A 26,609-nucleotide genomic window follows, 5' to 3' on the forward strand; every position below is an offset into this window, starting at 1 on the left:
AAAGATTTTTGTAGACTGAAGTATTCTTTTGAAATTACACCCTTTGATAGTGGTGTAAAGGATAGACTTATAGATAAAATGATCAACAGAAAGCATGACAAATGGAATTTTAATGAGGCTGTTTCTTTCATCTGTTATCATGTTGTGCTGCTTTTTGCTTTGGTGTGTCTTTGTACTAACTATTGATAGTAGTTGAAACCTGCTGTTTTTATGTTGCTGGACATGCCTCCCCAGGATGCCTCGGCCTCTCACTCCTAACAGCACTGCTATCACCTTGATCACTGATCAGACTGACTCTGTTTCAGTTGCTTTGGGGTTTAACTTCCTGCAGTGTTTAATTGGTTATAAACACACAGACCTAAAAAAACTGAGGAGAGAAAAAAAATTGGTCTGACTTTTCAGATATTGCTGTCATGGGAAGGTCTGGATGAGATGCTTTTTTCCTTTTTCAGCCATTTTGTGAAAAATCCAACATGTACTGTGGACAGCTACACTGTAAAAAAAAAGTCATACATGAATTTAGTGGAATTAAGTAATCTTTCCTCATTAACATTTTGTAAATATACAAGTTTTATTTGTTGAAGTCAATAAAACTTAAATTTTAAAGTATTCAGTCACAGAACACTTAAGAATTTATGAACATGAGTTATTCTAACTAGAAGTTTTATGACTTAAAATCCAGAGTTCAGTCAACTCATTAAATTAAGTTACTAAAGACATATAATCAGCATATCAGCAGGTGTCCTAGCATTCTTTGACAGTTAAAACTCCTGAGACCCCCTTTTTTTTAGTCTCAAGAAAACATATATGATTAAAACTTGCTGTGTGTCTCTGACACATTTGATACATTTAAACATTTTTTTTATTCAGTGTGACTCAAGTTGTTGGTTTAACTGAATATCTTAAGCTTGTTGAACATTTTCTCAACTGATTTGATATCAAGTTTATTTCACCAAAGTTTATTTTGAATGAACAGAAAATTACCTCAACTTTTCTTTTCATATTCAGTCAACTTAAGATTTTTAGGCAGCCCAGACACTAACTAAGTTAAAAGAGCTAGCTTATTTTTACAGTGCAGTACTTTACAGACCATATCCAAGATTCTGTTTTATGATTATTATTTAATTATAATATTATGATATTATTGTAAATTGTTGAATTTTATTTCTTTTAAATTATTCTTTCTTTTGCATGTGACATATTAATTTCAGTCATCTTAAAATTTTAAGGCAGCCCAGACATTTTAATACTCAAAACATTCTTTTTACAGTGTAACTTTCCACCATACTACTATAAAATATAGTTCTTGACATCTGTAGGAGCATAAACTACTTTATAGATTCAGATTATCGATGTCATCATAGCTTCTGAGCAGGGTAACCACCAGTCCCACCCTCCAGCCTTGGGTTTCAAGGGTCACAGATGAAAACAGCAGTCTGTCAAATTCACTTATGCAATAATGAGTTATAGACACAGTGATCTGAAAAGGGGCGGGGGATGTTAGAGGGCAAACACCCCCCCCCCCCAAAAAAAAACAGGGGTCCAAAGGGGTTTACAGGCTATTGATGTATTAGATTAGCTCTTTGTGACACAGATTAGATCTTTCCATTGCAGCTGAGCAGGGACAAACTACATGGAATTTTCTTTTTCTCTGTTTAGACAACCATGACAAACCTTGATATGAGCTGAAAAAGAATCTGGGTGAGCGCCCCAGAGTATACAACCTCAGATAGATATGTTATTTGGTGATGCTCAGGACATTGTTTTGGCTTGGAGAAATTGTGTCGCTCAGATAAGTTCTGTGGAAGAAAAAACAAACAGAAATCATACTAACCCAAAAATTTAATGTCTATTTACATGCTTGTCTTCCCTTTTATTCATCACAAATGAGCCATTCTGATGTCTCATTCTGAACATGTCTCTAAGTTAAATTATTGCATTGACTTAAAATGCACATTCTTTATGTGATTTGGAAATGACAAAACGAGAAAAAATGTTTTACTTTGTCTCCAGTGTTGACTGGTTTGTTGAGTTGCACCTGCTCTTGTTGACAATGCCCACGAAGGTCAGTTCTACAGTACAGTGCTTACAGTATATGATTGTGCATTGACATCAGCAGCAATAGCTATAAATGCATTACCGTGAGTCGTTTTGGTTTCCCAACCGTAACCTGTTTTAATAGTCTAATCCAGTATTCAAGAGGGGGTCCACAACCCCTAGTGGGTCCTCAGAGTTACTGCAAGGGGGTTGCCAAATTATTGTTTAAGTATTTTTTTAAATTAAAATATGTCTGAAAATAAACATTAACATGAATCCACCAAATTCTTAATGAAGATTAATGGGCTTATTTGTAAAAAAAACAAAACAAAATAAAAATGCTAGCTAACCTACTAAAACATTGTGCACCACCTATTGCTACTGAAACATATTTGGTCAATTACCTGTATTATTACCACAATTATACAGATGCTTTTGTGAGCCACAGTGGATCATTTTGTAACTTCATGAGCAGGAGACCCTGACCTATACCCTCCACCTCAAAAACTATTAGCGAAAGTATATAGGGTGAGTCTAACGCAGCTAACATTAGACATGCTCCAACTGCTGCTGACTTAACAGCTACAAAGGCACAAACAAGAGAAGAGACAAAAATATTCAATACAATATGTTTCCTTCACTTTAATTTTCATTTTATGAGATACCATGCTTGTGAAATATTTGATTACCAAGAGCAAAAAATGACTCTAGACTGCATATACTGTGGAAAAGTTCACCTACACAAGTTCAAATCAAAAAGCCCTTAAAGGAAGGGTTTGCTCCTATGTTTCAAGTGCAGTGATGGTGTTAGGTGAAGTGGGTGGCAGGTTGCAGCATGGCTTTTTACATCACGCCCATGTTGAAGCATCATTGATCCCAGCTGAAAAAAGAAAACCAATCTGGACAATGAAGTTCAATAACAACTGTCTCCCATCTCAAAAGGGGGCCAGCTGATCTGGCGCGGTGTAATGCTTTAGCATTAGTGGCACTCAGCTGTTTCTGCCAAACATTGGCCCACACCATGAAATCTCTTGTTAAGAAGAGAGAAATAGTGTTCGCCTTGTAATTGAACCATTTTATACCCCCCTCCCTGCCCCCTCTATCACTCTTGTTACCCCCTTTTTCCACCTTCTTTCCTTCTGTCCCATCCTGCTCGTCCCCATTTGTTTTCCACTCACCCCCATCTTAACACACACACACACACACACACACACACACAGTCAGACACACACACTCTCCTTTTGTATGAGCAGCAGCACCCATCAAAATCTGGATCGATCCCCCGGTGTCATTGTGTGAGGAGGTTATTTATGTGGGCATCCAATCTGCACCTGCCGTTGTGTTTGAGCAAGAGGGGAACACGGCCAGAGTTTGTTAACAGTGAAAGGGGAAACATCAAAGCTGAGGGGGGTGGTGGTGGTGGTGGAGAGAAACAGAGAGAAAAACAGAGAGGGGGGAGAGAAAGAGGGGGAAGCAGCCACCTCGGAGCCCCATGAGTACCCGCCAGCTCACTGCCTCGTCTCTCGTGAAATGAGCACTTTCACAGTCAGTTAGTCTTTAAGTAATAGATATATTGAGTTCATCCCTTGTAACGTTAGACAACTAATTTATAATTATTTTTTCCTCTCCCCCCCTCACCCTTTGCCTCTTCCTTGTCCCCCTCCATCTCTTTTCCCTCTGTGTCCCCTTCTCCCTCCATTCCCCATCAACACAGGATTATGAAGGTTAAATAAACTCTGTGAAAATGAATGAATATTGTCACCAACCTCCTCCCCTCCTACCCCTTCCTTCTGCAATCAAACCCACCGCCACCGCCACCCTCTTTCTCTCTACCCTCCACCCTCATTGCCTGGGAAAAAAAAAACCTCCAGCCTAGGCTATCTGGCGGCAGAATGAATGATCCTATTTATGTTAATGCATACATGAACGTTACACAGGTTTTTCCCCTGATAAGGCGATAGGTTAATGAAATGCTCATTTCATTTTACCAGTTGTTTTCTCTGTGAAGTTCCGATAAGTAGCAAACCAATGAAGCTTGTAATTACAATCTTACAGAAACCCGGCCAATCTGTGTATAAATCTCACCATCCAATTACAAGATGTAATAATTTTGCAGTCAAGCTGGTAATGAGGTCTAATACTCATGCATGTGATAATCCCCCCTGGATGCTGACTCTATCAGATGTTAGCTTTGTAATTATATGAGCTTGAGAAAAAAAAAATCATTATTTCATGTTCAAGTAGAAAATGAGGTTGGTGGGAAGTTAATTTTCTCTATGCTCTGTGAAGCGTAGACAAGAATTTAATGATTTAATTACAGTTGTTAGCCCTTTTTTGCGAGAGGCTTAAATTGAGCTAAGCATTTTTCATAGCCCCCGACATCAAGAGTCGGGGAACATCAAAGATTTTGACAGCATACAAAGTGATGAGCAGGCCCAGTGGCACTGAGATTTTTTTTTACTCTTCTTGGTGGCCAGAAAATAAGGTTTCCTGGTTCTTTTTCCTTTTCTCTTCTTTTGCTTTCTCTCCTTTTCCTTGTTTATCCTTTCCTTTCCTTTTGGTCCATTCCTTATCCTTTCCTTTCCTCTTTTCTTTCTCTTTCCTTTCCTCATTGTCAGGGCAACATCAAAGATTTTGACAACATTCAAAGTGATGAGCAGACCCAGCATGACTGAGATTTTTTAAACTTCTTCTTGGTAGCAGAAAATAAAGTTTGCTAGTTACTTTTCCATTTCTTTCCCTTCCTTTTTGGTCCTTTTTTCTCTCTCCTTCTTTACCCTCCTTTCCTTTCCCTTTGGTTCCTTTTCCGTTTTTATCCATTCCTTGCCCCCTTCCTTCCTCTTTCCTCTCCTCATCATCAGGGTAACCACAGCCCAGGGACACCAGACCTCCTGGATAAAAGCAACATAAAATATATTAACCAGGAAACCTTATTTTCTGGCTCCTTTTCCTTTCCTCCGCCTGCTTTCCTTTTCCTTTCGGTCCGTTCCTTTTCTTTTCATCCTCTCCTTTCCTTTCGGTTGGTTCCTTTTCCTTTCCTTTCCCTACCTTTCCTTTCCCTTTCCTTTTCTCATCGTCAGGGTAACCACAGCCCAGGGACACCAGACCTGCTGGATAAAAGCAACATCAACAAATATTAACCGCTCTGGCTTTCACCACCGGCAGCTAATCCACTGTATGTGAATTTGTCATATCAGATTACTATGACAGTCATGGTGCAGCGCAGAATGGAAAGCATCCTCCTGCATCCTCAAAAGGACAATATAGTTTTACTCCCCACCTTCTTTGAATTTCAAAACAGCCCATGAGTGGTGTCTGTAGTCCTCTGATTTCCATACAGCCTTTATATGAGAGAAAGAAACTGTAAATACATTCCTCAGAGTAATCCCTAGAAAGAGGAATGGCTGCTTTTGGCACTTTAAAAAAGTGCTTTGAGCAATGTAATTCAACTTCATAGTAACACTAGCTACTTGGTTATGCAGGGTGGTATGGTGTGAGTGTGTGTGTGTGTGTGGATGGGTGGGTGGGTGGGAGTGTGTGTGTACTGCTGTCATCCATCCTTTTATCAGGTTTTTGGAACCTGGCATCTGGGGAGTTATTGATTCTGATTTTAATAACTTATTTAAGCTCTGAAACTTGACATGAGAAATTGGTGAATTTATAAATAATTTGTGAAAGTCCAGTTTATTTTTCCATTTGTTGAGTTTTTAGATGCTTGTATATCACAGACCATGATCCAAGAAAATGCAGTATTAATATACGTGTTCATGTATTTTTATGCGTACATGTTAGCCGATGTATACAGAGTTGGTTACATGTATGTTTTGCTGTAAGAACTGTCAGCAGGAGCAGCTTGTTAGGAACTTTACCAATGTACCACTAGGCTACACATACCTGAGCATCCAGGGCAGTAGATTAAATGTCTTTTTAAAGGTTAAGCCCAGTTTCATCAGTTCATTTACACTAATTTTTGTTTAAATTCAAGTAACATTTGGGTCATGGCTTCACCTAATTTTACATGAAAACCAAAAAACAAAATTGTCCACATTTGATGTGGCTCATCTATGATCACGTTATAAAAACGTTTTATGGTAAACTCTCTCTATATATATTTTAAATGTAAAAATGTATGTATACTTGTTATTATATTACATAACTGAATATGAATATTATTGGTTTTGCTATTTATTGTTGAACTTAATAATCAGTAACTATAGAGGAAACTTTATTGTCCCTGAGGGGAAATTTGTCTTGGACACATTGCTGTAGTCCTTTGCTTGACATATAAACATCTCAAAGACATAAGAAGCATTTGATTGTACCTTACTGACCACATGACAGCTTAAGAAGAAAATATGAAAGTGCTAAGTATTTGTGTATCTAGCTCTGAAGTCTTGGGAAAAAGCGAAACACACAAATATATAAGTATATATAATATATAGTATAAGTAGTATCATCAAAATAACAATAATGGTTGTTTCAGTTTGTGTGGCATACAAGCAAGGATTTAACTGCGAGGTTTTAACACACAGGTAAAGTGCTACTGCTGAAAAAGGCTACATGTTATTGAGACACTAGCAGGTACTGACGTGCTTCTGACAATACTTCCTTGACGTATAGCATGGAATTGTATTGCAGAAATTCTATTCTTTGCAAACTTTCATGGACCACATAAAAAGAGGTCCCAGGCTGACCTTAAGTTTGTGGTTTCCATCTTTAATCATAACATTCCCATTCAGAAAGTTAGTGTATATATGTTTTTAAGGTATTGTAACTATGGTTACAATACCTTAAAATACTGAAAGTATAGGCATTTACATATAATGCAGCGTTTTATTTATTTTACCTTCATTTAAACGTAGAATTAATAGAATTTGTCCAAGCTGTTCGTACAGGCCCCAGAAAGATAATTGATTGTTGAGTCTCATTCACAGTCTCAGCTAATGCAGACACCACCACACACTTCTGGGTCATGAGTGATTATTAAAAGTGGTTATGTTTATATACATTGTTATATAAACTTTGCATATAAAGCCTTTAACCTTGCAAGTCATTAAGAGTAAATTCTTATTACAATGGCAGTCTGGCGTGTAGCAATGTAAACATTTGTCTCACAGCTTCAATCAAATGCAGAAGTTTGAGAGTGAACAAAATAAAACTAACAGTAAAGTATGACATGCTGCTGCAGTTACACCTGAGTTTAAACAAAGATGGTGTGTGGGCTTCAACTAACAGTTATTCTCATTAACGAAAAATCTGTTGATTATTTTCCCAAATAATCATTTATTGTTTGGTCTATAAAATGTGTCAACATAGTGAAAAATGGCCATCATGATATCCAAGAGTTGTTAGCAATTAGTAGTAGAAGTAGTAAAAAAAAAAAAAAAACAGCATTACATTTATGAAGCTGGAAATAGTGACTTTTTTCAAAAGTATTGTCTTAAAATGATAATTAACAATTAATTAATTGTTGATTGACAAATCAATTAGTGAACTTATGGTTTCGGTTTTAGTGTTGATGCTGTCTGCCACAGTACATTCATAAGATTTACACATATTTACCATGAAAAGTATAATGTGTACATATTTCACTTACATATTTAAAGCTACTACAAAGAATTTTTAACTAGTTATGAAACAGAGTATAATACTAATGTCTCAATATGACCTGCAGAATCAAACAAGGCAGTCAGCAAGAAGGTTGGATATTTCTATGCAGTTATTCTTAATGGCCACCACCGGGTTGGATTCTTTGTGAAATAAGATGAAACATGCCTGTGTTTACATTTTCACAGCCAAAGTTGCAGTGAGTAGTATGCTAGCCAGTTAGAAAGAAGGAGGAAGAGATTTTTATTTAGATAAATACATTTTTTATGTCATATTTTATAATTATCATTGTGGAAACAATACAACTTTTGTCCTAATTGGCCTCCAAAATCAACAAAAAAGTTCCTTGTAGTAGCTTTAAACTATATTATGAAAACTGTGCTTAAAATTGCACATAACACTTGTATGGTGTGAAGTCATCATTAGCATTCATAAAAAAATTAAAGCTTCCCTGATTGTGCACTTCTCATTCAGCCTCCTCTTTTGACCTTTTTTAATCCCCCCCAGCCCTCTTACTCCTTTCTCTGTGCTTGGCCATGTCCTGTTAAACAAGGAACGTGTTGCGGTGTTGTGACCCACAATTGTGGGCAGCTTCACGGCAGGTTTTGCAGGCCTTTTTTCTGCTCTGGTGTCCAGTCTGCCTCCATCTGCCACTGCCTCGCCACAGTCCCACTGGGGGAGATGAGGCTAATTCTGCAGTCAATTAGCAGAAGGGCCGCTTTTGTTCTCTCACTGGCTCCCATGGGCCCTATCTGCTTCACTGCTCCCTCACTCTCCCTCCATTTCGATGCTTCTCACTTTCTGTCTCATTTATTTGTTCATGGCTCTCTATCTCTCTCTGGTTGTGTCATGTCTTTTGTTTCATTCTGTTCTCCTCTCTTCCTGTTCTCTGCCTTTGTACCTTTACTTTGTCCGTCATATTCTCTTCATCCTGTTCCTCTCTCTGACATAGATTCTTTGAGGTATTGAGTGTCTGCTTGCCATATTTCTCTTCCCGGCCCACCCTTGCTCGGTGACCTTTGTGACATTGTTGGCCAAACGCTGTCTCTGGGAATCATGGGCCATAAAAAGAGATGGAATTATGGGTAAATATTCCCCGACAGATTTTGATACATTGTATCATAAACATTGGCAATCAGTTTAAATGGCAAACGGTAAACAGCAGGCTACAAATTAAGTTAACATGCTGTGTGTGTGTTTGTTTGTGTGCATAATTTCCCGTGTTACGTTTTGTTTTTTATATTACTAATTATATATCATGCAAATCACATAACAATATTCTTAAAGGGAGAGTTCACCCCAATCAAAAATACATATTTTTGCTCTGGCCTGTAGCAGTGTTTATATTTTGGTGTTGCTCAAGATAATTAGTACTCAAGATAATTGGTTCATGTAAGAACTGTTTTGCACTGGAACTATTTTCTTTCTATGGTATCATTTATTGGAACTACTTTCTTTCTGCGGCACAATCAACCAGAACTATTTTTTTTCTATAGGAGAACATACTGAAACTACTGTCTTTCTAGAATTAATCTGAACTATTTTCTGTCTATGGCAGAATCTACCAGAACTACTTTCTTTCTGCAGCAGAATCGACTGGCACTGCTGTCTTTCTACTGACATTTAGTCTCATTATATTCAAGAGAAGGCTGACATGTCTACAGCTGATAACTCCAAAACTTGGCAACTCACACCAAAACAATCTAGATGCATAAATAGCAGTACAGGTGAGAGGAAAAATATGTCATTTTGATTTTAGGGTAAACTGCACCTTTAATATCTCCTTAACAAGTCTCCCATGGATGATAAGTGTATCCTCCTGCTATATCAAGTCTCTGTAGCTCATTATAGAAGTAGGATTTAAATTATACATCCATATCAAGCTCTAGGATGGCTGTAGAAACAGAGGAAAAGTAAGAATAGATTTTTAAATGTGTAATTTGCAAGAAACTTTCATAATTTTATTTTCAATTTTAAAAAATGTTTGGACGTAGAGAAATACGGCACAATATTTCTTTCACTGTTTAATGATGAGGCATTGCATTTTAACATTAATATTTTTTTTCCCCTTCAGCTGAATTCCATTAGAGAAAAAAAGGAGCATTATTGAAAAAAATGTACTGTAAAATAAGGTAGAAATAATTCTTTCCCCCTGTTTTTTGATTGATGCGACACCCTGTGGGTCTTACCCCGCTGTTGTCCCTGTGGCTCTACCTGGCCCTACTGAGCTGTACCTGTCTCAAGTTAATAAATCATTTTGGCATTATAAAATATTCAAAGGAGGGGGGGATCAGGCAAGGCCAGGTTAAAGAATTTCTTAAATTTTCATGGCATGACAGCCTGTTCCACATACGGCCCCCCTTCAGCTGCTCCGTGTTCTGGGTTGTGTGTGTGTGTGTGTGTGTGTGTGTGTGTGGCTAGGGGTTGGGAGGATCTCCCGTGTCACTCTAATAGTCTAGAATTACACTTGTATCAGTGTCACTAGCATATGGGGTCTATGTATACCCTTAGGCCCATCACACTCCCTTCCACCTTCCACTGTCATGGCATTTAAAATGATACCATTTGGGCAAAGCTAGTTTTGACAGAAAAAGTGAAAAGCTGTGTGTTTCCCTCCTTAGCCCGACGACAGAGCTGCAGCCACCAGGGGCCCCTGCCACTGAGCAGCCAATCAAATGATATTTTACAGGATAATGATGGAAAGTAGGTTTGCCTCCTTAGTGAGTGCTCGCTCCCTCTCCTCTTTTTCTCCTTCCCTTTTCTTCTCTCTGTCCCTATCTTCTCCCTTACCCTCTCTCTACCCTCCTTGTCTCCTGTGCTGTGGGACATAACAAGAATCCAATGGTGAGGATGACGTCTTTAAAGCAATCAGCACGTCATAGACTATACTCCAGGAATGCAGTATTCCCTATGGTGAGATTTACATTCTGTTCACACCACCACACCAATTTTTTCAAGAGGAATGTGCATCAGATTAGAGTCCTGCACCAGGTTGAGTCCCCACAGGTACCTGCCAGGTAACCCATGAAAAAGTTGTGTAATGGTAAAAAGCACACATATACACACACAGTATGAAAATATATTTTTGTTGTTGTTATTTATTTATTTATCAGCAACAGTCTTCACCTGAATTACTGTTAACGCTTCATGTTAACTAGTAGTTTGATAATTCTTGCTAGTTAGCCATAGTAACATCAACCACTGTTTGCAGGTGTTTGAATTTGAGTCAGTGAAAGAAGCTGGCAATACAACTTGTAGTGTTACTTAGCTGGCAGTATGAAAGAGTGTTCTTCAGCAAAATACGGCACTACTTTTGATGTCCCATTCAGAAACTGCTCTTGATACAATTTCATGTTATTGTCCCCTCCAAAGTTGATATGTGATTTTTGCCCCAGTAACAAACAGAGTGTTCCTGCAAAAAGTTGAACCTAGCTAACATTTTGCTGCAGTGCATTGTGGCAAAGCTTTGACCACATTTTTGGCCAATCAAATACTGTATTACAATGTGAATGCTGTAATTCGGCTCTTAACCTGCCAACGCTGCAGCAGAGGATAAAATAATTGTCCCTGTGATTACTTTCCAGAGAGAAATCTTTCCTCGTGGTTCAAACCTTTCTATTTTGGTAAACCTTCAAACTCATGACTCTATTACTCAAACCAGCCTTTCTGTAAAATGCACCCAAAAATAGCCCCTTGAGTTTTTTTAACAGTGTTGTTTTTGGTCTGAACATCTTGTAAGTCCAATTTTCTCAGTTTCATTAAATCTGTTTCCTTTATTTGTTTAGTCATGGTGGCTATCAATGCTAATACCAGCCTCCTTTGTGATTTTCTATTCTACCGATCATTAAATAAAAGCTTTCATAAACTGGCTGGATGTTAACTCACTATTCAATCACTTGTGAGTCAAATTAGTTATAAGAGCTAGAGATAAACAGAATGGATTTCACTATGGTGAAAACAAAAATCTTAACAGATTGTGACTTACTTTGTTTGGCTTGTTCAAATCTGTCTTCTTGTTAACACTGTTGTCTGAAAGCAGAGATCAGGTTATAACAGTACTATGAAATGAATCGTTCTGTCCTTTGCTGTATCAAACAGCTGTAGAAGCCTGAAGTAAGTTCGCCTCACAAAGGTTAAACAGCACATGAAATAGTGATGAATCCATGGATAGAGGGACCAATTAAAGCTTCTTGCACCGTCTCTCCCTTCTCTCTTTCTGTCCTCCCCCCTCCCGACCCCTCTCACCATCTCTCCCTCACTTTTCCTCCTTCCTCTCATCCTCTCTTGTCATACCTTTCACCATCCCTTGATCCTCTCTTCCGCCCCACCCATGCCTCCTAATTCCACTTTTCCTCTTAACCCTCATTCATTCCATTCATCCGTCCATCTATCCATCCTTACATCCTCTCAAAGACAGAATGTGCTTTGGCTGGCTGTGACGCCCTCTGTGATTAATTCCCTCTGGATAGAGACTTCACAGTTGGTAATGTGGGAACCTGAGCAGGTGAAAGGGTTGTTATGCTTCCACATGAAGAACAGTGGAATGTGTAGGATACAATGTGAAAGAGGAGGTAAGAGCAAGGTTTGAAAAGAGTCCCTATGGTGCTAACTGAAGCTCTGACATTGGAGGTTTACAAGAGGCCAGGGTGCAGAAATAGCCATGGGGACATCCTTCCCTGTAACATATAGCACCTTAACATGGAATGCCATACAGTGTGGTGAAGAAAGAGTGGACCAGAGTCCTGCATGGGTCCAGCTTTGCAAACCTGCACATGCAAAGTTCACACACATCAAATTTGTTGACTAGCCCAGACCCATTAATTTAAGAGTAACACTTTATTTGAAGGGATGTGTATAAGACTGTCGTTGCAATGTCATAACCATGTCATGACACCTGTCATGAACATGAAGGACTTGATGAATGTTTATGACTGTTATCATTAAGTGTCATTTGGTCAGTCATGTCATTGTTAATGCAAAGTTGACATTGTTTGAGATGTCTTTGTTGTGACAACTCAGTGTTAATCAAGCCAATAATGTCTTTGTCATGACAGCTTGATATTATCAGATTTAAAGAAACTATTTAGCTTTATGTTTTTTTATGTTTTAACACTACATTATACTGTCGTATGTGGTTGGTTTTGACACTGGCCATCATAAGTGTGTCATGAATATTTTCCCTGATCTCAAGTAAAGTGGTACGTTTTGGACTTAAAGATGTCATTAAGTTTTATTACACTGTCAAATGCTTTTGTGACATTGTTATGAATAATTTCTTGGACTTCAGCAAAATTGGTGCCATTTGGACTTGTCACGAAGGTGTCATTAAATGTTATACAGGTAGTGGTTTGCCAGTTTACTTGCTGCTAAAGTAGGCTAACCCCTGTCTGCTGTTATCTGCAGCTGGCATTAGCAAAATTAGCTTAGTTAGCCATGGGGCTAGTTACCATACTCTTAATAATATAATGAAGTAATGCTTGTATTACTTGCATTCTAGCTGCTAGAATTATTCTGTAACCTGCTTCTCTTTGCTGACACTACAGTTGTGATGTAAAATTTTAGCCAAGAGGATTTTCTCATGTAATATTTTGTAAAAAATATGACATGTCAGCAAACATAAAAGAATAATAATTTGGTGATTATATGCTAATGTGATCAAAGAAATCATGGGTCTTAATACCGTTAACTCTGACTTAATTAAGTCTTATAGTCTCACTCATAAGCAGCGTCTCCAGCAGCTAAGTTATACTGCCCCTTGCTGCTTTACTGACATCAACAAACACACACACACACTTGCAATATTGATATGTTTTTCCTTTGCTCATATCTTGTCACCCTTTCTGCCATGCTAGTTTGACCTCTCTGAAATCCCTAATATATGCCAGTAATTGCACATCAAACCTCAATGCATTATTTCAACCCCAAACTCTCCCTTATACAACACACACCCTAACACACACACACACACACACACTTACAGTTTTCGCTCATGCAAACACACATATATAAATCTGTAATTGCATGTGTATATACAAGCACACATGCATACATTCACACATACATACGCACACAAACATGGCTTGCTTGCTGGCCTGCTGGTGGTGTAGGACTCATGTATTTTGATGATATGAAAGTTGACCACATTTACATGCAAATCGAAGTTCCAGATTAATAGGGTCCACGTATGAGGGCGAAGGAAGACTGCATGGTAATATGCTATTATGGCTTTTAAATACATTTACCGATGTTTTGACGCAGAATTAGCATGGTCCTAGCACAAGGAAATCATGTCGGTCTGATAGCAATTTGGTTTTCCAATTGGGAATACAATTTCATCAGGTTCAACTGTCATTTCTAATAATGACTCAGGTTGTGCTCGCTAAATTGAAGATTCTTTTCCTCACTTTTTTCTATTCCAACCTTGGTGGATGAAAGAACAAGCAACGTGTTAAAAAAGGCTCTTGCAACTCAGAAATTGGTGTACCTAAAACTATTTACAGCAATCTGACTGGAGATAGTGCAAAGAAATGAATGACAAGTGTCTCTATGTTCATGTATGTGTATTGGGAGTTTCATGTTTAGAAAATCACTAAACCGTGATAACTTCTTTATTTCGTCTTTGCAAGTAAAGATCTGTGCTGTTATTGGTTTACAAAGTAAAGGTGAAAATGACTCTTGGGCACCACTGATAGTCTTTGTCTTCCTCTTTCCTGCTAAAGAGTATATTTGCATATTCCACATAAAGCATGATCTAGTCCGCACTGTCAAGTGATGGAGTAAATATGACTAGTCAAATCAGTGCTTGTCAGCCACAGCAAAATGTCAATCATCACTCACCCAAAATGGTCCTGACAGCTAAATACAGATCTCAATTTTCCTGCAGAGAATTCATTACTTCAGAATAATAAATGGCGAAATAGATTGTTTAATCTTTGCGTTTCTTTGCTCCGTATTTTGTCTTCAAAATTATCATTTTCAATATGATGCCTGCTGACAAAACTCAGATGCCTCGTTGTCGACAAGTGATTATAGCCTGACCTAAAAGGATAAACTGAATGCTCTCTACTGTTATAAGCCTTGTTTATCAACTTTGCCTTTAATTAATGCATTCAACTATATCATGGTTTGATTTCCTTTGAGCACATGCAAACATGAGAGACATAAGGAAAGGGAAGCATAAAGGGAGGCATCCCCTCCCTACAAAAAAAAAGAAAAAAAACAAAAAACAGACATCATCCTCGGGTGTTAGACTTGTGATGTATTTCCTTTAAGTTTCCCCACTCAAGAAAAACAAATAATTAACAGCCCCGTGGGACATAACACACAAATAGAATAATGTATTTGTGTCAGTCAAATGCCTTTCCACAGCTGGGCAAAGAAAACATAATAAATGAATATGAAATACATAAACAGAGCCTGGATACCATCCAATTAATAAATACCATTTTTATCGTGTCTTCTGGGGGCTAAAATACTTTTGAAAAATCGCAGCATGCCTTTTGGCGTCCTTGTCAATTTATGTAAACAGCCTGCAACCATTCTAGGGGCGAGGAGCACAAGGAGATCATAGATTATTAATGGGGTTTGAAAATAACAAAGGCTGTGTCAGCTGCATCCTGTGCCACGGTATCAATGGCACCCGGTTGCTAAATGGCAAAGAATGGTTCCTTGCTGCACACCACAGGTTCAATATCAAGTATTCCTCAGAGTTACACTGAAAAAAAGAATTTGTTGGACCAACTTAAAAAAAATACTTTATTTGGCAACATGCAAAATCAATTACGTTTTTCAAATCAATGTAACAAGTTAGATGAACATATTTGCTTTCAGATGTACTGAATCTTATTTCTTTCAAATCAACATTTTGCATTTACGCAACTTAAAATTGTCAAAGTCCAACTCTATTATTAGTTTTCTAACTCAATTATTTGCTTTATCGAAAAGTAAGATACTGCTCCTTTAATACTAAACAGTATGGTTTCAAGAAAATGTATTTTTCTTGTCTTGTTTAATTAATGTAAGTTCGATATAAATGACTAATTGGTAAAGATGGCCTGACTTGACATTAGTCTGACTTATAAAATGATCCAAATGAATTAGTTAAAACAGTAAAGTAAGTAAAGTCACTGAACTAAACCAGCTATTTTTATCTAACATAATAAATTTTTTGATCACAAAATAAAATTTTCTTGCATTAGACTTACCTTCTTTCCAAATAAACCAAATATTGCTCTCTCCAAACAAGCCAAACTCTATTGGTGAAATCAACAATATTACATCGCACAGCACAGGAGTTACTGCTGCTGCTTCAGTCTGTTTGTATGTATTTGTTATTGTGTGACTTTAGTGTTTTAAAAAGACTTTAGTGTTTTAAAAATACTTTAGTGTTTTAAAAGGAAGGTGTAGGGTGATCGGTGTAGAAAAATGGCGGTCTCCCATAAAAGAATTCTTTAGAAACAGATAAATAGGCAGTCTGACCATAAAGTACATGTTAAATTAGAAAGAAAATGGCCTTAGAATAATCTTTATCTTATTCAAGCTCTGATGTGTTGAGGGTCTGCTAATAGGGGGGGGGGGGGTTGAGGGAGCGGGTGGAGGACTCCTGGCTGAGTAGGCCAGAAATGTTAGGCCTTTGACATCAAGGATCGATTTCACTCTGAGAGGGCTGAGCGAGGCAGAGAGAAAGGAGGATTGTGGTGATGCATGCCCTTTCTCATTAGCTGACCATGGGGGAGCAGAGGCGTTAACTTGGCTTCTCCTATGGGACTCTAAATGGGTCTAGGGCCACCGCTGATGGGGGGGAAGTTCACAACCACAAAACTGGCTCCAATATTGAGTTAAGCTAACTTTGTTTTTCTTCGTCCGACCAGCTGGGCTGCTAAGTAGCTCATGCAAAATGGCCAGGGAGACAAAGTGGTGCTACATGAAACAAACACTGCAGGTATGCAAATTAACATGCACTCAAGAACTCACATAAGTGCGCACACACCCATCAAGAAAAAAAAAAAAGCCCACAAAACAAGCACACCTCCTTAAGAACAAGACATCATAGCAGTTCAGTAAACGAGATTACACTCTTTAGTTAATTAATCTCATACACCCTGTCATTAAACTACCAGGTAGCTAGGAAATGTTAGTAGACAAATAAGCTGCTTTGACTAGCAAGGTTGAGATAAAGGGTTCAGATAATGAGGGACTAATCATCTGCATCAGTTAAGTCCACCAGGCCTAATTTCCCTAAAAACAAAATACCGTACACATGGAACTAATCTCCACCTTTTATTTTTTAATTTCCCATTCCAAGCTTCAGCACCACCACTAATAAGGCCTACTCGCACAGCCATACAAGCATGCATTCTAGCCCCCTCCTTTCACACACATGCAGATTAAAAGGTGTTATGAGCCATGGACTGCTGAACAAAGAGGAAGAGATCGTAAGTAGATAAAGAGTATACTCATAAGGAGATGCAGCTCTTAGGATAATGAGGCATTTGAGGCTTCACTGAAGGAGCTCCTCCGTATTCCTCATCCTCTCCCTTCACCTTTTTTTCTCATTTTGTGTCTCTCTCTTTGTGTCCAAACCCCCACCCCCAATCCTGTTTTTTTCAACACTGCTAAAATAAACTATTTGTTTTAAAGTAAAAAAAGTTAGTGGTCCAGGGTTCCTTAAAATTTTAAATTGACTGAATTTGAAAAGGCAAGATGAGGTAATTTTACAATGATTCAAAATAAATACACTTTTCTCATTAAATCAGCTGTACTTGGGACATGTTTAATAAGCTAAAGATATTACACTGAAGCACAACTGTTCAGTCACACTGAATAACATTACAAATAAGTTTGATTTCCTTTTACAAGTAGGCTGCTTTGTTATAGCATTGCTACAAAAACCGTATGTGAAACTGTTCCCAGTATATTTATTAAGTTAGATTGTTTTTATTGTGAAAACCAGCAACCATGACATATCTTAAAATGTATTACAGACACACAGCAAGTTTCCTTCATGTGTGTTTTTTTCAAACGATAAAGAAAGGTGAGTCTCAGGAGCTCTCACACAATGCATGCTGGGAAATCTGTTGATATGCTGATCATGATTCTTTAGAAACCTAATTTAATGGGTTAATTGAACTCTGTACAGTACACAACTCATTATGTCAAGTCAAATGTCTTTTGTGAGGTAAAGAGCACTGCAGAAATAATGTATTTGTTTTAACTTTAAAAATTGTAGTGTTATAGCGGCCTTAAAATTTTCAGTTGTTTGGATTTGAAAGGACAAGTGGAGGTAATTCTGCAATGATTTAAAACAAACATTTTTAGTCAAATAAATGTGATAGTAATTCAGTTGTACATGAAACATGTTCAACAAGCTTAAGATATTATTAAGAACCAACAACTCTTAAGTCACACTGATGTACATTACAAACAAATATGATCTTTAATGATCTCCTTTTTCCACTCAAACAACACATGCTGGGAAGTCTGCCACTATTCTGATCGTGTTTCTTTAGAAACTTAAGTTAGTGTATTAAATGCATTGATTGAACTCTACATTCATTCGGTTCATCATTTCAAGCCCAAAGACTTTGTTTTTAAGTGAATTTTATAAAGTGTATAGTATTAAATGCTCAAAGGAAGGAAAGGAAAAATAACTGTATAACATGCATATCATATTTATGCATATTTGTGTATGAGAGTATGTATATTGTTGCATAGCTCTTTGTCTCTTTGTTTTACTGTAAATTGCAAGCACAAAAGCTATATATATATGCTTCAGATAAATATTTAATTGCACTCTAACTGCTGTATAGGTTGAGCAGCAGAATTTGACATTGTGTTGATTGACACCTGAAGCTCTCAACCACCCCTCTGAAGGATATAATGCTTATAACCAGCTGCAAATTAGACATATTCTCATACAGGCTTAAATACTTACAAATCTGACCTTGGTAGTTTTCCATTGTATTAATAACCAATTATTTGCACCAGTTGTAGCATAACTGTAAACCCAAGTTATAAAGCAGAGAGGCATTTGCCTGTCTCAAGTGCTCTAATTGGCTAAGCTTGTCGTTCTCAGAGGTCTGCTCGGTCTTTGTTGAACTGACAGATTTAAAGAGATAAAGAGTCGGAGAGAGCAAGATGGAGAAAGAGCAACAGCCCTCCACTGGAATGAGATGTCTACAGTCTATCTCGACACATTTTTTAAACTTTCATGGCCTCCTGTTTGGCCTCTTTGCCAGCTACGTCCCGGAACACTCTCCTGTCAACGTAAGAGAACACTCAAGATTGTGTTGGTCTTGAATAAATAATATGACATTAATTAATTAAGACACAACAGTCCCTAAACATAGTGTACATCTGAGAAGAAAAGCAAGCAAGATGTGGAAAATGAACTAAGTGTTGTGTCATGGATTGGCAAGCATCATCAGAACTGAAGTGTACTTTTTGTTCAAAATGCACGTGCAATACATCTCACTTCATACATCAAATGAGTCTTGCAATCTCTTATTAAAAAAGCATGTATGGTGCAGCTTATTCACTGAAAGATGAGAGGACTTGGTTCTAACTTAAAACAGATGTTATGCATCACAGATCTTACCTGCCTCCTTTTAAAAGGAAAAGGGGGTATTTAACACTCAGAGCCTTTCTACACTCTTAGAAATAAAGATGCTGACTAGAACCATAAAGGTTCTCCAGCTTGCTTCTATATGAGAACCATATTAGAATTTTCCCTAGAGGTTCCATTTGGAACCCTTTCTACCCAACATTAGGTGTTTTTGGACTACAGGAATTTTGCCACATTCTAAGAACTGTTGGAGTTTTTTTAATTATTCCGCAGCGTAGGAACCGTGAACCATCATTGTTCTTTGAATGCCATTTCGAGGAACCATTTTAGCTCCTGCCTCAGAGTGGGTTCTTTTCCAACACAAGAGGAACTCTGAGTGACGTAAATACATAATGATTGGTCTAAATGTGACTGTATGTTGATTGGTCAACACATGAGCCAATTTTAAACCATTATATAAACCTGAGCTGTGTAATAAACAGCTCATAAAAGCTCATAATTCTTTAAGAAATGGAACAAAACATGGACAAATTGACTCACTGTGAAGTCTGGGGGTTCTATCCAGAACCTCTCAACCTTGTAAGGGTGCCAACAAGAACACACCCAGGGGTTTCATCCAGAACATTTTTATATGGCAAGGGTTTTATCAAGAGCACATCTGGCGGAGTTTACCGAGAACCTTTTAATAGTCCAAGGGTTTATCTAGGACACACTCAGGGGGTTCTACTGAGAACAGTTTTATATTCCAAAGATTTTATCTTGAATGAACCCTTTCAACAAACTTTCCTGAAAAGGGCTCTTAATGGAACCAAGAACCTTTGACAAACAATTTCTTCAAGAAAAGGACTATCCAGAAGCAAATGGCTCTTCTTTTCAGCATTTCAGGAAGAACCTTTTTGGAACCCTTACTTCTAAGAGTCTAATCCAGTAGTACAGTGAAAGTGAAAGATAGTGTACAGAAGAGAAGAGAAGAGAAGAGAAGAGAAGAGAAGAGAAGAGAAGAGAAGAGAAGAGAAGAGAAGAACCAGCAGCAACATGGACCATTAGAAAGCTGCATGGACCACCAAAGGCCCAGAGAGCACGGCTAATATGACACCCCAAGGCCTAATCTTCTTAGTGGGGTGGGATAAAATGAGTATCCATTACGGAATCAACCTTCATCCCAACCCTCTCTACCCCATATTACCACCACTACTACTCCATCCCTCTTTCCTCTACTCGCTTCCATCCACCCACCCCCCGCCCTCCCTCTAAAGCCAGTGCTAGCATTGATAGCCAGCATTGAGACAATTGGCTGACTCGGGGCCCTAATCAGGTATTAGCCACTAAAGCTGTAAGGGAAGGCTGCTAATCTCCATACTCACTTCATATGTAGAGGCAAGGCCCCAGCAGCTTGCTTTCCTCTGGCACAGGCCTAGATCAAAGATGCCTGCTAGAAATCAGATTAGAGTAAAGAAGAGAGGACAGGGTGAGAGGGAGCATGGTGCGAAGGCCACAGATCTCTCAAACCTCCCTCCACCTTGCCTCTTTTAAAAGCTTTTTGCATAATCAGGGAGGAGACTAGGTGACTTTAGCCCCCCAAAAAGCCTCTTAGCTGCAGATGAAACAAAAACATGAAGGAGTTGAAAGATAGGTAAAGTGAAGAGGAATGTCCATCATGGCTCGCAGCTGTATAATAACGTTGATTTGTCATTTAAACCTACTCAAGCTACTCAGTCGCATTTGTAGTTTATTGTTTTACAAAACATAAGTGGAACTGACCAATGGATGTTGTGGTGGTAGTAATGTGTTTTGTGGCTTTTGTTTAATCCATAATGGAAAGAATTAATAAATGAATGAGTTGAGCTATACATTAAAAATGGTCCCATTTTTAGTTTGATCTTCATAAAACACATCATTCCCTGCTAGTCTAACATTTCAAATTTTGTCTACTGGTTGTCCCAGTGTCCACGTCTTCCCAGTAGAGATCTTCAGCTATATGCAGTGGTGGACAAAGTACACAGCCCCACTACTTGAGTCAAAGTATATATACTCCCCGTCAAATATTACTCAACTACAAGTGAAAGTCACTCAGTCAAAATTGTACTCAAGTTAAAGTACTAGAGTACGTGCTACACAAAGCCTATAGAAACACCTATAAAAACCTCAGCATAGAAATGCAATCAAAAAAAAAAAAGACATCTGTTGTCATTTTCTGATGTAACTGTATTAAAATCCCAGCATAAAGTTAGATTGAAGCCAAGTGTAAAGAGTTCTCCAAGTCTGTTAAATAACTGAGATTTCTTCCTGGCTTCAGGGGCAGCATATGTATACATTATGAGGTATTTTTCACCTCGATAAAAACAATCCAACATTAAAAGCCTACTTGGAATTATTTCTCTTTTTCTAATCATAATAAAATATTGAGATTTAATTTTGTATTTCTCCTGCCGTCACCATTACTGTGTTTTGTTTGAATGAAAGAGGGAGAGCTTGTTTGCGCTTGTTACAGAGTGTGCCTGGATGACATGTTTCCGCTTTTACATCAGTCCCAGTTGAGAGCGGGTACTGTGATTGGTTTCCTTCTGTGAGGAGCACAGCATGTGCCAAAGTGCATTTTAGAAAAGAAAATACAGCAATAGCTGACTTCAAAGCAGTGCTTAGCCTAAAAGTAACAAGTAACAACAACCTTCCTAGAAATCAGAGTCAAAAGTACAGTATTTGTCTTTGAAATGTAGTGGAGTGAAAGTCATACATTTCCAAAATAAATAAATACTCAAGCAAAGTACAGATACTCAAAAAATGTACTTAAGTACAGTACTTAAGTAAATATACTTTGTTACTGCCAACCACTGACAATATGTGAAATATGCTGGCTCATTTTGCACCAGTTGTTAATGAAATAGTGATAAATACACAGATATTTATTGCTAAGTTCAGTCATTGACCAGTAGTAAACTAGAGGGACCTGTCATGGCCATGTTGACCTTAGAGGGAGCGTATAGCCTAAGAGTCCAGCAGAGAAAGCTATCATATCATATTAGCTGTACTACATTTAAGTATAAATTGCTCCACCAAAAGAGACTTTATTTGCAGACAGTGTTGAGACAAGAGTTGATAGTACAAATACAACTCAAGAATAAACTGGGTGAATAAACCAAACTATAGCTAGCAGCTTGCCTGCTGGTCCAGCAGTTAACAGGCTAGCTAGCTCAGTAGCTACAGAAGATCACCTGCTCTACAAATGTATGGTATGACTGAACTCCACTGAAGTCTCTTTTGGTACCAGGTAGCTACTTTTCTCAATTTAGTTTTCCATTGCAGATAATAACCCCTCAATAAAGGTTTGATTCTTAGTTGATCGTCATTGGGACACTGCGTGAAACAGCTAAGATATCATCTTCAAAGCGACACAAACACAAGAACAATGGAGGATTTTGGAGGGATGGTGTGCTTGATTCTCAGTATGTGGCTTTTTGTCACAGCAAGGAGTCAAGCTTTGTTTCAGAAAAGCCTGAAGGCAGTTAGACAAAAGCCTGTCTTTGGGAAATACTACATCAGAGTGCCAACGATGAGCTGACTCTGGTTGATCTGTGTTGCCCATGTGATGATTCTCTCTGACCAGCCAGTGGTCTGCAGCCTTTTCACCCCAACTTTTAAGTATCAGCTCAACTCGCTTGGAGCCTTGACCAAGATGATACCAAAAAAAGGACCAGATACAAGCTTATATTATGATAGAAAATTTAAAAAAAGTATGGTTTCAAGTGAGTCTAGTCAAGCTACTACTACTACTACTACTGTGTAGTGGCGATGAGTCATATGTGACCAAGTTCCTAGCACCACCCAAGTATGCACGGATAACTTTGCTGACCATGGCTTTAAGCCGAGTTCCTGCGACAGAATTTTAGCCCTGATTTTCCCCTGACCAACAGGTTTTGGCGATCAAAGACAAAACCCCCAAGATCTTAGGCAAATTGGTGCACACTCCCATTAGCAACAATTACTATGTGTGAACTTTTCAAAGATATGATCCTGAGCTCAGTGAAAGCTCGCTGCAGCCTTGCAGACACCCTAAAGATCAGCCTGGTCTCACTCCCAACTTGTCCTATGAAATGTCGACGCCTCTTGGCGACTCATGCTGATGAAGATGGTACCTGTTCACTGCAGAAACTGACAGACCAGGCTTTTCAAGTGACAAAGCTGTGTAAACCCATCCACAGCTGTACAAGACACCTTGAGAAAGGGTGAAAAGAAAGAGGGAGAAAGTCCACACATGGAGGAAGTGGGTGAATGGGTGGCTCAAACAGGCACAGAACTTTCATCCAGGAGACCAGGGTTCATGTTCCATGTGAAAAGTAAGCGTTATTAAAAGTTGTAAGGTGACTTTTGTGTCGCCAACATGTGAGTTGCATATGTCACATGATTTTTGTGTTGTGAGTAACGTCAGTGACACTGACTTTTGCAGTCACAGTAACCCCAAACATGATCCTATCCTAACATAGTCATGTAGCTCTTGTGCCCTAAACCTAACCAAGTAATTTTTTATGTCTACACCTAACCAAACTGTGACTCTTTCACAGTATTAATCATCTGTTAAAAGACTGTTTAACTGCATTAATCACATTTTAAAAATGGCTTTCTGACCATGCCAAATCCTGCCACTAAAGGATACCTTCTGACCACATCAGATACTACAGTCAAAAAGTACCTTCTGCCTCAGATATATCAAATGCTGAAGGGTGGTGACATTTTCTTGGTATGTGACGAATTTAGATGAGAACGTGTTGGAAAGATATCAAGCAGGTTTAATATCTGGTCATGTTGGGGACAGCAGACAAAAAAAGAGAGATGTAAGAGTACTGGACCAGTAGCCAGAAAAGCCCAAATATAGACAAAAATGAGCAAAAAGTAATTATAAAGTAGTTGTAGATATAAAGTACTTCAATTAGCTCCACCTCTAGCAGTGCTTGTGCAGTGCTGTGGAGATAGACTGGCTATGCAAGATAACAGCTGTAATACTGAACACTGATGCTTCAGTATTAAAAATCTAGCAGGTGTTTTCATCACAAAATAGTTTGGAGAGCAGACAGACTCACAGGGGATTCCTCATGTGAAAGATCTTGTATGTGTGACCCCCTGTTGCTGATCAATCATGTGGTGCGCAACAACAACTTCAAGATTCCTGATTACAAAGCAGAAAGTTGCGCAGTGTGAACAGTACAGCAATCTGACAACTCAGACAGTGTGACCATGGCATTAAAGGAGACAATGTCATGTCAAAGCACATGGCTTCCACTAAAGGACCAACCTGAGCAAGGAAAGACAACTTCACTGGCATACTTGAAATCCAATTTTCAATCCAAGTCAATCCAAAGTGTAGTTTCAAATAAACAAATGGTTTCACTTCTACAATGTGTATTGCTTTTTCATTGGCCACTGCAGGGCACTGATTCACCTTGCTTTAACAATTTTTAAGGTTTCTGGTTTACACTCACACACCGCTCTTGCTCACACACAGACATGTGCGCACATCCACACATTCTTGTACAGTGCATGCCTATTGTTATTGACTGGAGTACATTGGGTTCACACTTTACCATGATGGATTCTGAGGTGGAGGTGGTCCTTTAATTGTGAAGGCAGCTGCCCGAGTGGAGCAGAAGGTGTCAGGGGAGTTCTGCTGTGTCGCCTCCCCTCTTGAGGATGGTCAAGGGCAAGCTGATGCTGGAATCTTATACACACACACACACGCACACAGACACACACACATTATTTCTATGTATATTGTTGCTTTTGCACATAAGTTTTAGCTTGTTGCAGTTAACCATAACAAAAAAGATTTACTTAGAATCTTTACAATGTAAGGGTGCATTTTTGCATGCTACTTCCTCTATTTTTCTACCATTTTATTTCCCTTTATTTTTCAAAATTAGGATAAACATTCTTAAGTTTAAGCACCTCATTTCCATATGCTGTTTATAAAATTTTAGTCTGGACAAAACTGACATATCTTTAAACTACCTGCATAGCACAAGACGGTGCTGCATGACCATTAACTACACAGAAATGAAAATAGGCTAAAGCTCACCAATCTGCACACAGTTCCTGCATTCTCCATGGGGGACAGCCTGTCCTTAGCAAAGCAGACAAATGTTAATTCCCTTCAGTGAGCACAGGTCTGACCTCCAGACTTCTTGAGGAGAGCACACACACATACACACGTACACACACAGTCTTCTCAGAAGGTCACAGAGCAGATGACACCAGCCTGTTCCCTGTTTCACTTCGATTGGCCCATCTTTTCTCCTTCATTACCACACACAGCTGTGAATAAGAGAATCCGTGTGTGTGTGTGTGTGAGAGTGTGTGCGTGTGTATGTCTGTTTCGCCAGTCTCTGAAATGGCTAAGTGCTGTTAGTGCAGTTTTTATCAGCGAGGCCACTGGCGAGACTCAGGGGAACAGACCAGGGCTATCTCTCTCTGCCGGCCCTGAAAATTGATATTGAACATGGAGGAGGAGTAGGGGCGAAATCTCACATGCTGGTAGCAATTAGCTAAAAAGGGATTTGCAACTCTGTGATTCATCACACCAGAGATCGAAGTCATTTAAAGACACTGTTTTTTCTCCTTCCCCTCACTCCCTGTTCACTTCCTCTCTGGCTGCGCCTCCTTTAGCCCACTTACAAGACAGTGTGAGATTTCCTATTTAAGGTTTATTTCTCCCCACTGAAAACCTGCACTGTGCTGAAGCACAAACAAGGTCTTTGATTTGACTCGCTGTGTGTACATACCTAACACCAGGGTGCTAAACTGATGCAAGGCCACTGTTGGTTTGCTTTAAGAGTTGGCAACGCAGCGTGACACACTGTCAACAGCATGGCGAGGGGAGCACACCGTCACTGAAGGGAGGGGAAACGGTGCAGGTTGAACAAACTTTCTACCCTAGACTCGAGGCTTCTTATTTATGGCATCCAGAGCCTGTTAAGCTTTGTTTACACTGTGTGCTTCACAAATACTTTGACCAAACCGCCAACTTCAGGATATGAGGTTGAAGTAGTAAAGCACACACGCTTGCCACTACACTGGCAAAGTTCATGTTACAGCAAGAAAGAAGAGGCGCATTCACCTCATTTTGTTATCTTAACAGCTTAATGTTTGGAGTGATGGAAAAAGTCTATTTTGCCTATTCAAACATGGACTTAATGAAACTCTCACACCCCGGATTGAGAGAATGTGCGCAATGCGGCCTCGTTTTGGCTCTGTGTTTATGCAAGTGGTGGGGATGAGGTCAAAAAAGCCTCAGGGTAAGGGCAAGCACTCATTGGACAACGGGTATGTGTTTTTCATTTGCACGACAATATTCGTGTTGCTTGAGACAGAAAAATGCAGACTTAATGTGCTCATACTTCAATTACCATGACTA

This window comes from Lutjanus erythropterus, chromosome 9 (genome assembly GCF_056507025.1).
Source record: "Lutjanus erythropterus isolate fLutEry1 chromosome 9, fLutEry1.hap2, whole genome shotgun sequence".
NCBI lineage: Eukaryota > Metazoa > Chordata > Actinopteri > Lutjaniformes > Lutjanidae > Lutjanus > Lutjanus erythropterus.